Here is a 19,388-nt window from a genome sequence, read left to right as displayed (position 1 = left end):
TTGACCAAAATGGATTTCTGCCAAAGAGACAAATTAAAAAGAATGTGAGAATAATTCTGGACACTTTGGAATATTATTAGGCACATCCAGAAAAGCAAATGGCTTTGATGTTTCTAGATGCACAAAACGCCTTTGACAACGTGAGTTGGCAATTTATGTTATTGCAATTGTAACAAATGGGCTTTGGTAAAAAAATTACTCAAGCCATTGAAACGATATATCATGAACAAACTGCAAAGATTATGGTAAATGGAGAATTAACAGAATCCATAGATATAAGAAAAGCGACAAGACGGGGTTGTCCACTGTCGCCTCTGCTGCTTGTGTTAACTTTGGAAGTGTTGAATAGGAATATTAGAGAAGATAAAGAAATAAAAGGAATTAAAAGAGTATAAATTACAAGCTTTTGCAGATGATCTGGTATTTATATTAGAGGATCCATTGGAAACAGCACCTAAATAAATAGAAAAGATAGAAGAATATGAAAAAGTAGCAGGTTTGAAAATAAAGAAAGATAAAAGAAAGATATTAACAAAAAATATGTTAGCAGGATAAAAGAGTTGGAAGAAGTTTTAGAAATACAGGTCACAAAAAAGGTTAAGTATTTAGGGATACACATTACACCAAGATGTAGTGTACTGAAGGAGGACAATCATATTAAACTCAAACAGCAGATTGTGACAGATTTGACAAAATGGGAAAATTTACAAATATCATTGATTGGGAGAATATCTACAATTAAGATGAATATATTGCCTAGAATTTTGTATTTATTCCAGACAATTCTAGTCCGGCTAGGGAAAGAGTTTTTTGAAGATTTACACAGAATTGTGTTGAAATATATTTGGCAGGGAAAGAAAGCAAGAATAAAACTTAAATTGTTACAAGATGCAAGAATAAGAGGAGGGTTTGCCTTGCCCAACTGGGAGCTATATTACCAGGCGACAAGTTTGATGTGGGTATGGATAACATTAAGAAACACTAGACCAGGGGTGTCCAACCTTTCACCTTCCCTGGGCCACATTAGAAGATGAAAATTTGGTTTGGGCCGCACATAAAATAAAATAACAGTAACGATACCTGATCATCCAAAAAAAACATAGAAAACATAGTTAACATATTAAATTTATTTGGAAATGAAGTTAGTGAGATGTTTTTATTATTTATTATTAATTATTTATTAAAAATTATTTATTTTTATCATGGTTTTTTATCACGGTTTATTTTCCGGCCAAATTTTGCGAGGGGGAAAGCTCGCCCGCCTCGCGCCTACCTCTCCTCCTGCAAATGGCCCGGCTGGATGAGGCAGGACTGGAAGGCAGAAGCAGCAGCGGTGGTGGGGGCAGCGGCTGCGGGGCAGAAGGGGCAGAAGTGGCGGCGGCAGTGGGGGCAGAAGCAGCAGTGGTGGCGGGGAAGAAGCGGCAGCAGTGGGGGTGGCGGCAGGGGCAGAAGCGGCAGCGGGGCAGAAGCGGCAGTGACGGCAGGGGCAGAAGTGGCAGCGGGGGCAGCAGCGGCGGGGCAGAAGCAGCAACGGTGGCGGGGAAGAAGCAGCAGTGGCAGGGGCAGAAGCGGCGGCGGCAGTGGGGGCAGAAGCAGCAGCCATGGTGGGGGAAGAAGTGGCAGCAGCGGGGGTGGCAGCGGGGCAGAAGCGGCAGCGGGGCAGAAGTGGCAGTGATGGCAGGGGCAGAAGTGGCAGTGGGGGCAGAAGCGGCAGCGGTGGCGGGGAAGAAGTGGCGGCGGCGGGGCAGCGGCGGCAGGGGCAGAAGCTGCAGCGGTGGTGGGGAAGAAGCGGCAGCGGCAGGGGCAGAAGTGGCGGTGGCGGTGGTGGCGGTGGCAGAAGCAGCAGTGGTGGCAGAGGAAGAAGCGGCGGTGGTGGGGGCAGAAGCGGCGGCGGGGGTGGCGGTGGGGGCAGAAGTGGTGGCGGGGCAGAAGCGGCACTGATGGTGGGGCAGAAGTGGCAGCGGGGGCAGAAGTGGAGGTGGGGGCAGCGGCGGTGGGGGCAGAAGCAGCAGCGGTGGCGGGGCAGAAGCGGTGGCGGGAGCAGAGCGGCAGCGACAGCGCGGGCAGAAGTGGCGGCAGGGGCGGGGGCAGAAGCAGCAGTGGTGGCGGGAAGCAGCGGCGGTGGGGTTAGAAGCGGCAGCGGGGGTGGCAGCGGGGCAAAAGCGGCGGCGGCGGGGCAGAAGCAGCAGCGACGGTGGGGGCAGAAGTGGCAGCGGGGGCAGAAGCGGTGGCGGGGGTGGCAGCGGCAACAGCAGGAGGTGGCGCTCTGACAGCGCCCCCCTTTTCTGTTGCTGCTTGGCGTGGCGCTCGCCTCGCCCCGCCTCGCGCCTGCCTCTCCTCCTCCTCCTCGCTGGCTCTGGCACGAAGGTTGGGGTGGGCACTGGGCCGCATTACGAGGCGACCTGGGCCACATGCGGACCACGGACCGCAGGTTGGACAAGCCTGCACTAGACTATTGACTTTAGAAGGGCATGACTTGCATCTAGGATGGCATGCTTTCCTTTGATATAAGGGAACTAAAACATAGGGGTACTTTAGAAGACATTATATTCGAGAGGCACTGTTTTTGAACTGGGAGAAGATAAAAAGACAATATTATTGAAAAATTCCATTATGGATATCTACTATTGAAGCTTTTTCTTATCCAGTAACATATAAAAAGGAACAAACAGTTAGATATGGTGATATATTGAATGAAAAGAGTGAACTTAAATCTATGCAAGCGTTGGAAGAACAAGGTGTAAAAATGAATTGGTTTTCATATTTGCAAGTACAATTTTATTTTAAAACAGAAGGTATTTATGATAAGCTGACTGATTTAGATAAAATTTTGATGGGCACTGATGAAAAGGTAATTAAAAAACTTTATGGACATTTATTAGAATTTAAACTGGAAAAAGAACAAGTTAAAGAAACGATTGCTTGGGGGGAAATTTTGGATATGGGATTGATTTAGAAAAGTGGCAAAAATTGTGGTCTCAAAATTATAAAATGACAATGTCAACTGCATATAAAGAAAATTTGTATAAGATGTTTTACAGGTGGCATTTACCCCCGACGGACTTGCGAGAATGTTTAAGAATAAATCGGATAAATGTTGGAAATGCCATCAGATACCTGGTTCATATTACCATATGTGGTGGACATGCTCAGACACAAAGATTTTTTCAAAGTTTTTTCAATTTGCAGTCTTTTGGGGTGTTTTGCAGCTGAATTTCTAATTCTTTGATTCTTTGTTCTAATTTATTTTGTTGGGCATATTTTTCTTCATTTCTTTTAGCAGTATATGATATCGTTGTGCCTCTTATTATTGCCTTCATTGTATCCCAAATATTCTGTTTTGTAGTTGCCTCATTATTATTTTCTTTTAAAAAGTAGTCTAATTCTTCATCAAGTTTATTCATAAATTCTTTCTCTTTAATTAGCTGTGTATTTAAGGTCCACCTTTTCCTGGGTTTCTTCCTGCCTTCCACACTATCTGAATCGGGTTGTGATCTGCCCATTCATTTGGTAAAATTTCAGTCTCTTTTAATTCATTTACTAACTCACCATTCATCCACACCATATCGATTCGTGTCCATGATCGGTGAGGCTTGGAGTAAAATGTAAATTGCTTTTTCTCGGGGTTTAATTTCCTCCACATATCTATTTAATTTAGTTCAATCATCATTTCTTCACATGTTTTTGGTAGTTCTCTTTTTTTCTTCTCCCCCCCGCCCCCACTACTGTGATCTTTCTGGTGGTCCACAATAGCATTGAAATCCCCCAAGATGCAAATATATCTTTTATCTAATTCCACTAATTTCCCACGTAATTGTTTAAAAAATTCCTTTTGGTTATCGTTAGGGGCATAAATTACCACTAATTGATTTAATCCAAATTTGTAACACCAGAATTCTTCCATTGGGGTCTATCCAAATTGGCTCTGCTTTCATATCGTCTTTCACATATACTGCTATCCCTTTCTTTTTCCTAAAATCTGCTGGCGACATATACAAATTCCCTAGCTTGGGGCATTCTAGATATTTGTCTTCTTCCTTCCTTATATGAGTTTCCTGTAAACATATTATATTGCATTTTGTTTATTTAATTTGGTTAATATTCTTTTCCTTTTTATTCTAGAGTTTAGGCCATTTATGTTAATTGATAGTATTTTCTTTTCTTCATCCATCACCTAATTGACTCTTGCTCTTTGTCTTGTAGTTACTCCTGTCTCTCTTTATGGCTGATTGTGCATCTTTGGTTCTTCTCTCTCTTGATGTTATTTATTTTTTGAATTTCTATAATTCCCATCTCTATTTGTTTGATTGTCTTGCGAATTCATTTCTAATTCATCTCTACTACTTGATTCTTCATGGCCTATCAATATTTCATAGAATTCTTGGGCTTTTTCCATGGAGTCTACTTTAATTTTTCTTTCTTCCCAAGTGATTAGCATTCCCTCTGGGATTAGCCATCTGAATATGATACCTTTTTGGTTTAATTGGTTCGCCAAGAATTTATAATCTCACCTCTGCTCTCTCACTCTTCTTGGGATTTGTTTAAGCACCAAGATTTCTTTTCCTTTGTATGTAATTGTTTCTTCTCTAGAAATTTTGTATATAATATCTCGAACTTTCCTTCTGGCAAATCTCACATAGACCTCTTTTGGATGTTTATGTTGTCTTGTGTAATTTGTGCTCACTCTATATACTTCATCTAACTCTTTCAGAATATCGTCCTTCTCTTTGTCCAATAGGTCTGCTAATATTCCTGCCATCACTTGTTCTAAGTCCTCTTCTTTAGATTTCATTATATTTTGGAATCTCAGATATGCTGCAGCCTTGTCCATTTCCAAATATACCAAGGAGTCGTCCATTTCTTTATTCACATTTCTTAATTGCTCACCATTTCCAGCTTCTTTTCTGTTTGTTCCGTTCTTTTCTCAACCTCCTTTATTGTTGATTCATTCCTTGCTAATGCTTGCTGTATTGTTTCAATTTTTTGATCCAACTTTAAGATATCTAGTTTCATTTCTGCCTTTAAGTTTCCCATCTCTTCTTTTAGTTCATTTGTGTCAGCTCTTGTTTCAGTATGATTTTTCACCATTATTTCCTGAAGCTTCAGCATGGACTCTTGTAAAGTAAGAAGGGTCGATTGAATATTGGCATTCGTGATGGTAGGTTGTTTTTCTCCAGGTAGAGTTTCTTCAATTGTCTTTTGTGCCATCACTGAGATTGATGGCATTGGAGTTGTTTGTATTGAAGAAGTCTTTCCAGTTTTAAGCGTTGTGTTAGTGACAGAGGTCATTTCTTGTAAAATTTGTTTTTGTTTTTGTATTATATTAAATATGTTGTCCCAAATTAACATTCACTATTGAGAAGTATCAACTATAAATGGCCACTACACTAATGAATATGATATGTTACAAGATTAACCTCTCTTATCAATATATAATGTTCTCCAAAACGCTTTTAGAGATAATTTCTAAATCAAATATCTCGATTTGTAGATCTTAATAATATATCAAATTCCTCTATTTAAATTTAAATACTATTGACCTGTATATCTATAAGTGCTATAGAATCCCAAATCTCAAAATAGTGTTGTGAAATAATATTTCAAATACTTACAAATCTAAATAAAGATATATCAACCTTACTATACAATAATTAATTAGTTAATCTATAGTAATCACAATTAATCACAATTAATTGTTCAGTTCTTCAAGATTCCTTCACCGAGTGCACCAGAAGCACAGAGTTTCTGAGTAATGTCTCTGATTTCACTATCTCACCACACTTTCCGCTGTAGCTGTTTCTCCTTTCGTTTAAAAGTTTTACAAGTCAATTTTTAGATTCAAATAGTCTCTTTAATAAATCTTCTTCACTTACTACAGCTCCAGTCCAATAATCCAAAAAGGAGACCAGTAAATCATTCAGTTTCGTTCATGGAATATTTAAAGTTGTAATTTAATTCCTTACTTCAAGTCTCCCCCCATCTCAAGTTCATCCTTCCAATTTTCCCCAAAGTCCACAATTCAAATCCTTCAAAGTTCTCTTAAATTGTAGTTCTTTCTTCTTCTTTTTCTCTCCCCCAATTATTATCAGTCTCTCAGATCCCTCCGATTCTCTTATCTCCTCTGTCCAATCGCTCGCGACCTTACCCTCTTCCATCTCATGAGCCCTTTTGCTTTCGCCACCACTCGTATCTGCTTTGGCCGCTGTTTTCGGGCTTTGCTCCGACTAAGATTCTCCCATATTCAACGCTCAATCAGGATCTCAAATTCTTTCACTCGCACTCTTCGTTCACCACAGTCTGTCACTCACTCACTTCCTCTTGTATGCAACAATCAAGGCTTTAGGACCGCCATTACTGACAGTCTCTTGTTGTCAGTCTCCACAGGGTTTCTCTACGTCGCGATGAGAATCACCTTTTCCACACCACGACTTGAGTTTCCCCACACTGGCACGCTTCTCTACAAGATGCGTGCACTCCTAAGGGTCACTCCAACAGGAAGAGGAGATAGCGTGAAACCCAGGGTGAGCTTCAGCACCTCCATTCGCCCATATCTCGTCACCAGAACCCTTACTAAGGCTTTATAGAGTGGTATTAGTACCTTACTTGACCTTGGTTGTATTCCATGATAATGCAACTTGGGATTGCACTGGATTTTTTTGGGCTGCTTCTGCATACTGTTGGCTCATATTTAGCTGGTTGTCCACTAAGACTCCAAGATCCCTGTCACAGTTACTCTATTAAGTTGTTAATTAATTAAGGTGAGTTGATTACTTTTCCAACAGCAAATGGAGGCAGAGGCATGGTGGGGGGAGGCATGTGATCCAGACAAGTCACGAGGGCCATGGGAAAACTGAAAGTCAGTGGGTTGTAGAGCTATAACTAGTGAGTTGTAGAGCTTGTAAGTAGTGAGGTCATACAGGGATCTATGTTGACGCTATTATTATTTAATATTTATATTAATCCTTGGCTGCTTACCAAATTTTCAGGTGACACAAAATTGTATATACTACTAACGTCCTTGATAACAGAATGAGATTGCAATCTAATCTGGAAAGGATGGAAGATTGGACTGAGAGGGAAGATTGGCCTTCATCCAGTAGTGGGTTTCAAATAATTTCACCACTGGTTTGCCAAAAATGTGAGCGCATGCATGCGTGCACGAGCAGCTTTTTCATATGGAACAACTTGTCTCAGGAAGTTGTGAATGCTCCAACATTGGAAGTTTTAAAAGAAGATGTTGGATAACCATTTGTCTGAAGTGGTGTACGGTTTGCTGCCTAAGCAAGGGGTGGACTAGAAGATCTCTAACTCTGTTTATTCTATTCTGTTGTGTTCTGTTCTGTTCTATTCTATTATTAATTCCATTCTATTCTATTTTATATGTGCGCATGCATGGCTTCTGCCATGTGGTGAGGCTCGACTGAGCAGTCTTTCAGGGCCTGCTACCCTCCATCTCTGCTCTCTGGGGCAGTGACTGCTTCTCTCCACACCGCTGTGAGAGCCTCTTGTGCAATTTAGCAGTGGTGTGCTGCCACTTTCCTCTAAGTCCCATCCAGAAAATGCTGTGGCACAGAGAAGCAACAGCCATGCTGAATGCTGTTTCTCTCAGCCACAGCACTTTCCAGATGGGACTTAGAGGAAAACAGCAGCTCACCACTGCTGAATTGCACAAGACACTCTCCCAGCAAGAGCAGCAGTAGACAGAAGCATCTGTCAACCTGGAGAGTACATGGAACATCTCCATGAGCAACCGAGGCTTGGCAAGGGATGGAAGAAGTGGCTGCAAAATCTCTGCTGCAGCACTTTCCAGATGGAACAGGTAAGAATCATCCAGTCCATTCCCAAATCACTTTGGTCCTCCTGTACCCATGCCACTCCCCCACATGGCCCTTTGGCTTAGTTGCAGCAGGCCACAGGCCAAATAAATTGCTTCGGCCCAGGGGGCCATAGTTTGAGGTCAGAGGGGGCAGTGGCATGTGAACGGAGGCCCAGGGCAAGGCCAAAGCAAGATAATGGTGCATTCCCCAACCCAGCCAAGGTGAACGGCAAGCAGGTGGAGGCTCTGGGGTAAGGCTGGAGTGGAGGAATGGTGCATTCCCTGACCCAGCCAAGGCAGGCAGGGGCTCCGGGGCAAGGGCAGAGCTGGGAATGGCACATTCCTGAGCCCCGACCCAAGGCAAAGGGTGAGTGGGAAGCATGCTTACCTTTGGTGAGCAGAGCAGATGAGGCATGGAGATTAGCTGGGCTCCGTGGTGAAGGCAAGATATATAGGGTGGGGTGGGGCGGGGCAGGCGGGGCAGGGCAGGCGGGGCCATCCGGTGATGCAATTTGCTGGTTCTCCAAACTGTGCAGAATCATTACTACCAGTTCAGTAAAACCGGTCCAAACTGAGTGAATATCACCTCTTCCTTCATCAAGAGAAATTAAATAAAACTGTAGGCAATATACTCTACAAGTGGAGGTTGTATGCTCTCCTGGAATCTTTAAAAAGAAATTAGACAGTCTCCTCTTGAAGATAGTCTAAATGTTTTTCCTGCACATTGTAGAAGGTCAAACTGCACAAGCCCCGTGGTCCCTTCAACTCCACCATTCTATTATTCTATTTGCTCCTAATTACTGCAGCAAAACTGTACTGCTGTGAAACAAGAGAAAGAAGGGTGAACAAGATCAGAAGAATCATGAACAAAGATTGCATTCTCTGCCTTCATCTATTAAAGAAATAAAGGCAGTCTTTTTAATTTTTCTCTAGAAAACCTACACAGAATTGGAGCAGTGTTTTTCAAACCTGGCAACATTAAAATATGTAAGTTTCAACTCCCAGAATTCTCAAGCCAGCATGAAGTTCACAAGCTGCTGAGGTTGAGAACTACTGTTCTAGTTCAACTCCTGCTCAAAGCAGGAAATCACTGAACTGTCCCCAACAGTGTGATGCCCAGATGAAGATTATCAAACAAGGTACTTTCCAGGGAGGGTTAACCAATGTTTTTATACTTTGTTCAAAAGTAGCCTTTCCTCCCATACTTTGATCTGCAGAACCTTATTCTGAACAGAGCAAAAACAATATTTGTCATGAACGATCGCAACTACATTGTTTCTCTGGTAATACAGTATTTTCCAAGACTAAAATAACACCAGGTAGTTTAATGATTCTTGTGTAGCCACTCCATTGAGGGAAAGACACTGGTTTGCATCCATGTATTGATGCTAATTTAGGACTGTTGTAATAAAATTGTATTACATCTTGTGGCCTTTTGCATTTTATCTTGTGGCTTTTTAAAAATATTTTCTAGACTGCTTTGAAAATTAGAAATGTGACCTAATGCATTTGAAATTAATACAAGGTAATTAAATAGAACTGGTTTGGCTGTAAAATTTATGCTCTTTGAGTTCCAGCTATTAGAGGCAGGAAGACCTGTTGGTTTCATGGCCAGAAAGCTTGCAGCTTTCTTGGGACAATAAGACATCACAGGCTATACATCTGTAGGACCAAGATATTGAGCTTTAATCTAGTACGTCTCTTCTGCTGATGAGCCCAATGGCCCAATGGTGGAAGACTCAGCTGAGCACATGGCTAGTGGCCAGGCAAGTTCCTTGAGAGGAGGCTGCTATTTGTTCATTTTTCCCAGTATGAAGAAGGCCTTTTTTGCACTCCACCTCCCACCAGGATTCTGAAGTCCTCTGTTCTGATCTCAAAGAGGCCTTTTGTGGCTCAGGCTCAGCATAGCTGGCATTGCCTGAAGCAGAGGAGTTTGTACTTTCCAGATGGGGCTAATGCTCACTCCCAATGGACATATCCCTCCTGACCTAAGAAAGCCTGGCACTGTGCAAAAGCAATAGAAAAACACCCACAGAATGATTAATTTCATGCAGTCAGTACCATCACCAATGCATGGTGGAAGGTGGTGCCATTGTATGTGCTGAATAGCTGACTATAAAATGCCAAAAAATGATGTTTCTCCCATACTCAACAGTTTTCTGCCCTCTCCTTTGGCAAAATGTGGGCAGAGTTTGCACAACATGCTGAGATAAAAATGTTGCTAACAAGTTTGAGAATTTCCCCCTTTTAACCCCCTCTTCTAGCAGCTGCATAACAAACTCCAAATTTAAATTAAGAATTATTAGGAACAATAACTCTTAGAACTGGCCAAAATGGTGAGATGTCACCCTGATTAAAGAAAAGGTTTTGTCTAATTTTGTATCTATGTGGAAATCATTTGGAATTTTTGCTAGGTCTAAAACACATAATATTTATTTAGAGATTTGATGATTAGAATTGTTTATTTTTATAGAAATATTATGTAATATTGAATTTTATATCAAAAGGCCAATATATTTTATATTCATAATTTTTGAAATACTACACGCATTTTATCTAGTCAATATTAACTACACAAGTGGTAGCACTTCTCAACCACAGGAACCAGACTTAGCTAGTTTTTTTAAAGAAAGCCAAGTCAGCTTTTCTATATATACTCCATCACATGGTGGTTTATCTGTCCTTCCATAGAAAGGATTTGGAAGAGCTATATACCAAACTGTGCTTTCAATCTTCACTTATTATACTTGGTTTTGATGAGCTTGCTCAGTGGTGGGATTAAAATAATTTAACAACTGGTTCTCTGCTGTAATGACTGGCTGGATAGGCATGTCTGGGTGGTCTTGTGACTAGGTGGATGTGGTCAACACAATGTCACTCGTGTCAAGGGGTATCTTGCCTGGCCTGGCCTCTCCTCCCCATACCTGCCTCCCCCTCACCTCCCTGCCACTCCCTGTCATGCCCAGCCTCCTCTCTCGCTGCATGCCTCAAAGTAACCTATCTATAGTTCTGTAAAAATGTTGTTCACCATTTTTTGACTTTATTATAGAAATAGATTAACAGTTGGAAGGGACCTTGTAGGTTATCTAATCCAATCCCCCACCCAAGCAGGAGACCCTACATCATTTCTGACAAATGGCAGTCCAATTGCTTCTTGAAAGCCTCCAGTGATGAACCTCCCACAGCCTCTGAAGGCAAGCTGTTCCATTGGTGTGTTGGCTTTTTTGGCTGCTGCCACACACTACTGGCTCATATTTAACTGCTATTAAGCCTGGTTTCATCTAGTCTATATGTGTACTTTTGGTTTTTCTTGCCTAAGTGCAAGACTGGGCTGCCTCTGTTCAATTCCTAGGAAAGAAGAATCCTTGTTTCATAAATTTAGAGAAAAGTACTTTTACTGGGAACAAACTGAATGCAAACATTTTCAAGCAAGCTCTGACACAGAGTGGGAACACTTTGAAATATAGTATATAGCCCAGCCCCTGTAGCTAGGCAACCAGAAGACACCACATATCAGAACCATTTTGTCCTTGAAGATAGATAACACAAGCACAGTTGCAAAACTGCAATGTAAAACTCTTCACAGTTCCCTGCCCCTGATTTTATGGCTGACATTAAGCCCCCTGTAACAGAGGCATGAGCCATACAAAATTATACAGTGAAAACATACAATATATCACACTAAAACCTGCAATCCCTTCAGGATTTGTCGAGGTATTTTCTATGGAAAGTTACCCAGACATATTTAGCATCCACCCATTCAGACTGCGGATATTGGACCCTCCCTCTATATTTCCTGGAATCTAGAATTTCTTTAACTTCAAAATGTTGCTCTCCTTCAGAGTGGGTATGGGAGGAGTGTCAGGTGCAGGGCGAAGGGGAGGTGATACAGTTTCAAGTTTCAACAGACTGCAATGAAATACCGGGTGAATATGCTTTAGGTTCTTGGGCAACTCCAATTGCGCATTGACTGGATTAACTACTTTAACAATTGGGAATGGGCCCACACATTTAGGACCAAGTTTCTTAGATGGTTGGGTGGACTTTGTGGAGAGGTAAACTCTGTCACCTACTTGAAAATCTTTTGGCTTCACATGTTTTTTTGTTAGATTGTTTCTTATGTGCCTGATGTGCCTCCTCCAGTGCCTTATGGGCTACGGACCAAGTGTTCTGCAGTTGTGCTATCCACTCCACTAAGGAGGGTATGTGTGGTTTCTCTTGAGGCAGCTCTGGCATAGCTACAAAGTCCTGACCAGAGGCCACCTTAAATGGAGTGAACCCTATGCTACTATGCATGGAATTGTTATGTGCTATCTCTGCAAAAGGCAAAAGGTCAGACCAATTGTCCTGTTGGTAATTAATGTAGCACCTGAGGTACTGTTCCAGGACTGAGTTAGTTCTCTCACAAGCCCCATTAGTTTTGGGGTGATGGGAGGAGCTTAAGATCTGGGCGGTTCCCAACAGCTTCAAAAATTCTTGCCAAAACTGTTATGTAAATTGCACTCCTCTATTGGAAATAATGCGCTCAGGCACCATGCAGCATATACACGTGTTGTACAAAGAGTTTAGCTAATGTCTTTGCGGAGAGAATTTTGGGGCAGAGAACAAAGTGCATCTGTTTTGAAAAGAGATCCATTACAACCCAAATAATAATGTTTCCCCTGGGGACTTCCAGTGATGACATCTTGGTGTGCAGAGTGAAGGGGACAATCTCAGTCCTTTAGCTCTGATTTTTCTGTGATCAGGGACCCTTAGAAGGCACAGGAAGCTTGAATAGCAATGTGAAACAGAAGGGACCCCCAGGGTGCAGTGAAGAGGGATCCAACCACTCACTCTGCTAAAGGATTTCCCTCAATCCCAGGGCAGAGAGTGTCCTGTCTTGTCATTTTAACATGGCGGACATAAAACCATGACTAGTCACAATTGAAGAGGAAGATACAATTATAATGAATGGATTGTGACATTCTGATGGGTGAGAAAATCTCATATTGCAGTGGACTGGATTGAACTGTTAAAGTGAGTAATTTCCAGAGACTTTTGGTAAAGGTGGAAGCTCCAAGGGGAGGGTTTTAACCCTGAAAAACTTAGGGGTGATCTGAAAGGAAGAGTTGTAATCGACTGAATGTTTTTTTAAATAACGGAAGAATTTTGATAGTAAAAGTGTTGGAGAGTGGTGTGAAAAAAGAAAAGGGAAGACTAAAACAGCGAAAAGCAAAAGTGAGAGAACAGAAGGCATCAGAACTGAGAGAGAGGAAAAGGGGAACCCTGTGAAATGACTGGTGCCGAAAGCAACATAGTAATGATCGAGTGGATCGAGTTTAAAGAAACTGAAAGTTTGATATTGAGAGAGGAGTTAAGAAGAGAGCTTTGGAGGTGACTGTGGATTTGTTGAGAAAAGCCCAGGGAACGAAGGAGAGGAAGTAGGTGTAGTCAGCGGTTCAGAGAACAAGACAAGCAAAGTAGACCAAAGGAAAACTGTGAACACCTTAAGTAACTTTATATTAATTGGAGTTTAAGCTTATTAGAGGAACGATTTTGAAGTAACTGTATGTTAAATGGTCAGATTGTGCTGATTATATTGAACATAATATTTATATATAACTTATACATATTAACTCTAACAACTGAAATATTTTTAGGAGGGAATTAAAATACAGATAAGTTTGATAATATTTGTGTGATTAATTATATTAGTTTATATTGATTTATATTTATCGTAATTGTCAATTGTCAACTGCAGTTAATTATATATTGTATAGTTTATTTTGATGGATCATAATGTTTGAATTGTATATAGATATAGATATAGTTATATTTAAAGTATAATTAAGACTGACATATTTATAATATATTACCTATTTGAACTATACAGTAAACATCAATTATATTATACATTGCTCAAAAAAATAAAGGGAACACAAAAATAAGACATCCTAGATCTGAATGAATGAAATATTCTTATTAAATACTTTGTTCATTATATAGTTGAATGTGCTGACAACAAAATCACACAAAAATTATCAATGGAAATCAAATTTAGCAATCCATGGAAGTCTGGATTTGGAAATAACTCAAGAGAAGATGATGGATAGAATAGATGAGGTTTATCAAGTCTTCACAAGATATGCGATGAGAAATAGATTACCAAGAGAAGTTCACATTAGATTTACAAAAAAAGCCATTAAGATGCAAATATTGCAAGTGGCAAAAGAGAAAATATTGAAATACAAAGACAAGGAGATTGTGGTCTTGAAACAAATACCCAGAAGAGTGAGAGAGATGAGAAGAGAATACCGATTCCTGACTAAAATGCTGCTCAAAAAAGAGGTGAATTACAGATAGCTGATTCCAGAAGGTTTAATGTTCATATGGCAAGAACAGAGACACAGAATTGACTCAATTGAGAAAGCAGAATTATTTTATACAGAATTTTTTGGAAGGAAAGAGGAAGAGGCAGAAAAAGAGATCTCATTAATTGAATTCCAAGAGGACTGTCAAATGGCGACTGAAAAAGAAGAAGGCACAATAGGTGGAAAGGTGGAAGCCAAAGAACAACGTGAATTAAGATCTACAAGAGCTGCCAAACCTAATTATAAAATATAATCATGGAAGAGAAAAAAATGATTACAATTAATATAAATGGACTTAACTCAGCCGTTAAAAGAAGGAAAACCTTTCATAAATTGGAGAAATTAAAATTTGATATAATTTGTCTACAAGAAGTACATATTAAAAAACAATATGAACAATTGTTGGTACAGCCAAAATTAGGGAAAATATTTACTTCCTTGACCCAATGTAAGAAAAGAGGAGTGGTTTTATATATCAAAGAGACCACCCCAGCAAAATTGGTTTATACTGATGATGGTGGAAGAATACTAATGGTGGAAATAATGGACAATAATATGAAAACACTCCTGATTGCAATATATGCCCCAAATGATAAACAAGAAGAATTCTATAAAAAACTGCATATGAAAATAATTGAATTGGACTATGCTAATATAGTTATATTATGATGGGAGATTTTAATGGAATTGTAGACAACAAATTGGATTATACAGCACAGAAAACAACAAAGCAAAACAGAAAGACTCTCCCTAAATCCTTTTTTAAAATGGTAGATGAAATAACTTTAAAAGATACATGGAGAGAAAGAAATGCTAAAACTAAACAATATACTTTTTATTCAAATAGACACTTATCATGGTCCAGAATAGATATGATATGGATGTCAACAGAATTAATACCTAACATTCAAGAAATAAATATTGAAAGAAGGCGATCACAATCCAATGACAATTAAATAGAAAGGCCAAAAAAGAAGATCTGGATGGATGTTAAATAATACTATTTTAAAGGAAAAAGAGTTTACACAGTGGATGGAGAAAGAATTGGCCTTTTTCTTTAGAGAAAATAAAAAAGAAGATACATCAGTTCAGAATGTATGGGACACAATGAAGGCATATGCTAGAGGCTTGATAACAGACTATACAAGGAAAAGGAATACTATGAAAAGGCTAGCCTCTAAGGCCCTAGAGGATGAGCATAAAAGACTTGAAAAAGAGCTACAGAAAATGCCACAGAAAAAGGACATCAAGTTAAAAATGGATATAATTAAACACAAAATGGGTCAAATAGAAAAAGAAGAATTAGCACAGAAAATTAGAGGTGCTAAACAGAACTACTTCGAAGACACAAATAAACCAGGTAGATGGTTAGCATATAAATTGAGAAAGGAGAAAGAATCAAGGAAAATATTGCAATTAATAGATGACGAAGGCCAAGTTTGCTATGGTAGTAAAGAGAAGAAGGAAATTATACGAGACTATTATGGGAAATTGTACACACAAGAGAATATTGATGAGGAAAGAATTAAACAGTATTTACAGAATGCTAGTCTACTCCAGATTCCTTTTTAAAAAAAAAAAAACAAGTTTTATTGATTTTACAAACAAACAAAACAAAACAAAACATCATTAAACATTAAAAAACATAAAACCTCTTTCCATTGTAGATCCTTACAAGGCAGGTAACATATTGCTTTATATCACGTACTTATAATTTATCCCATTTCCATATAAACACGTAAATTCCCTTTACCAAATTCCACATTGTTTCTCTTTAATCATTATTCAATCATATTTCCTTTCTGATTTATCTGCTATCCAGTCATCAACTTTATATTTTCCTCTGGCTTGTTTATAATTATTCTCATCTAGTCTTCCTCAGAGATTTTATTATTTAATTCTTAATTAAACACACACACATAAGACATAGACATAAAAACATAAAACTTTCTTCTAGAAAGTAACTTGGCCCCAGATTACCTCTTTTTGTATGGACTTCAACTGAATTCATGCTCTTCTTATATACCATTACCCATCTTATTTACCATTCTATATCTATTATATAACTCCTCTCCACTTTTGCCTCATCTTAATTCTGTTTTATATATTTAATCTTGCTTTAAAGAAAAATATTTTTATATCTTTTGTCCATTTCTCCATTTACATCTGTCTCATTTCCAATTTAAGAAAGAATAGTTTCCCCTGGAATCACTAATCGGAGTATGATGCCTTTCTATCATTCCCCTAAGTTAAAATTTAAAATAACACCTAAATCCCAATCAGATTCTGCTTAGTACATTCTACTATTTCCGAAACCAATACTACAATAATAAATCCATAACAATCAACACATTAATCCATTAAACTCTATATTCAAACTAATATTTTAAACATTCCCTTTAATATTTTATTAAAACTTATTATCATTCATTATTAAACCTTTTAAAGTTATACCTTGATATTTTAGTCTTTTATTAGATCTTAAAAAGTTCTGATTATCTACTTATAATACAAATACCACCATTACAATACTCATGTGTACTTTGCAGAATCCCCTTTTTTAAAAAAAATCCCATATATTACCCATTATCCCTAAAAAAATTTCCTTTTCTCCATCTTGTCTTATACCTTTGTAACTTTTCCCCCTTTTCCCTTTCCTTCTTAGCCCGCCTAAACTTTTTACCCCCTCCTCTCCAAACCTCTGCCTTCTTGATTTCCCCTTTCTGTTGCATTCCTCTTTCCTTTTGCTTTCTAGCATTCTGTTGTTTTTGCATCTTCTTTTTCTCTTTCATAAACATTTTTTATTTCTTAAGTCCTTCCTTTTCGCTCCTCTCTTTCTCCTTTCTTTCTTAGTCACACCGTTTAGTTCATTAAAAATGGCTTCTTCTTCCTCGGCTTCTTCCAGCTGTTGTTTAATTTGCTGACACATGACAAGCGCCATATCTAGAAAACAAAGGGCTTCTCCCATAACATCTTTGCCTTCTTTCTTTATTTTTAAATATTGTTTTTTTAATTCATCAAGAGATAGAGCCATTTTGAACTGTTTCTTCTTCTCTTTCTGTATCCTCTTCTTATTATTAAGCCAATCAATTATTTCCAAACTTAAAACAGTTCCCAAAAGTCCCCAAATCCCATAGTCATCAAACAGTCCAGGCAGAGTACAAGCTTCTTCTTTTTACAGTTTCTCTTCTAGGAGTGAAGTCAAATTAGGGGAAGCAGAAACATCCAATCTGTGCTTTAAATCTTTCTTAGAATTAATTTCTATTCTCTTTATCTTCAAGGCATCTCCTCCAGCAAAATCTTAGAGTAAAGATTTGTTTTCTCAGGCCTCTCCCTTCCCACTTATAACAAAGGAGTTTAGGTTTTACCTTCTATCAAAAGGCTGGTTTCCCTTGTCCATTTGTTAATTCCATAAGGGAGGGAGAGTGACTTCCCCTTTTCATCACTTTTCTTCGCAGCTGAAAACATCAATCGGGAACATTATAGCTTCCAAGTCATTACTTTCCCAGGTGTTAAATATGTCCTTAAGGTCCCAGTTCGACCAAGAAAAAACTTTCTTAAAAAAAAAAAAACTCCTTCTCCCTCCTGCGCATTCTTTATCCAGTTGCCGGCTTCTTTATGGTGGCCATAAAAGACCACCGCTGCACCGTCTTGAGAGAAGGGGGTTATTGCCGGCTGGGGGGGGGGTTGTGACGCCCCTCATCCCCGTCCGGATCCCCCCTTTCTTCAGCTGCCCCAACAGGGCAGCCTTAGCCTCCAAATCCGTCCGGATCGGAGGCACCAAGGTGGCTAGCACAGCAGGGATCGCAGAGAAGGCGAATCCCTGCTGTCACCGAAGCCGACAAACCGGAAGTGTTCTCCAGATTCCTAAAGAGATTGAAATAATGTTAGAAAGCAATATAACGATGATGGAGTTAACTGAAGCACTCAAGAAGCAAAATAATGGAAAGACATCAGGCCCAGATGGACTTCCGGCAGAATTTTATAAAACATTACAAGAATCGTTGAATCTTCCATTGCTAGAAGTTATGAATGAAGTTATGTTAAAGAAGAAGATACCTAAAACATGGTCAGAAACCTATATTACACTTATTCCTAAAGAGGATATTGCTTCAATATTGGCAGAAAGACTTAAAAATATTTAAATAATTTTATCCATCCTGATCAAAATGGATTTCTGCCAAAGAGACAAATTAAAGACAATATAAGAGTAATCTTGGACACCTTGGAATACTACGAGGCACATCCTGAAAAACAAATGGCTTTGATATTTCTAGATGCACAGAAGGCATTTGACAATGTGAATTGGCGATTCATGTGATTACTGTTGGAACAGATGGGTTTTGCTAGAAAATTTATCCAAGCAATAGAAGCTATATACTACAAGCAAACGGCAAAGGTAATGATAGAGGGAGAGCTGACAGACTCTATTAATAAAAGGAACAAGACAAGGGTGCCCACTATCACCCTTGTTGTTTGTGTTAACTTTGGAAGTGTTAAACAGAAATATTAGAGATGAAAAGAATATAAAAGGAATGAAAATTAAAAAGGAAGAATTTAAGCTGCAAGCATTTGCGGATGATTTGGTTTTCATCTTAGAAGACCCTTTAGAAACAGCATCAAAATTGATAGAAAAGATAGAGACATATGGAAAGGTGGCTGGTTTGAAAATAAATAAAGATAAGACAAAGATTTTGACAAAGAATATGCTACTAAGACAAAAGGAAGAACTGGCAGACCTATTGAAAATTAAAGTCACGAATAAGATCAAGTACTTGGGGATATATTTGACAGCAAGATGTAGTACATTAAAAGAGAATAATTATATTAAACTTAAACAGCAGATAGCGCTAGATTTGGCGAAATGGGAAACCTTACAACTCTCACTAATAGGGAGAATCTCAACAATCAAGATGAATATATTACCCAGAATTTTATATCTGTTTCAAACAATTCCAATTAGGGTTGGAAAAGGTTATTTTGAAGATTTAAATAAAATTGTGTTGAAATATATATGGCAAGGTAAGAAAGCGACAATAAGGTTAAAACTTTTACAAGATGCTAGAATTAGAGGAGGATTCGGTTTGCCTAATTGGGAATTGTACTATCAAGCTACAAATCTTATGTGGGTTAAGGAATGGATAACATTAAGAAATGCTAGATTGTTGACATGAATAAATTTTCTAGCAAAGCCCATCTGTTCCAATAACAAAAACATGAAT

The sequence above is a fragment of the Pseudonaja textilis genome, chromosome 2, assembly GCF_049901715.1.
Source record: "Pseudonaja textilis isolate UNSWEBS1 chromosome 2, rPseTex1.2, whole genome shotgun sequence".
Classification (NCBI taxonomy): Eukaryota; Metazoa; Chordata; class Lepidosauria; order Squamata; family Elapidae; genus Pseudonaja; species Pseudonaja textilis.
This window is presented reverse-complemented; position numbering follows the sequence as displayed.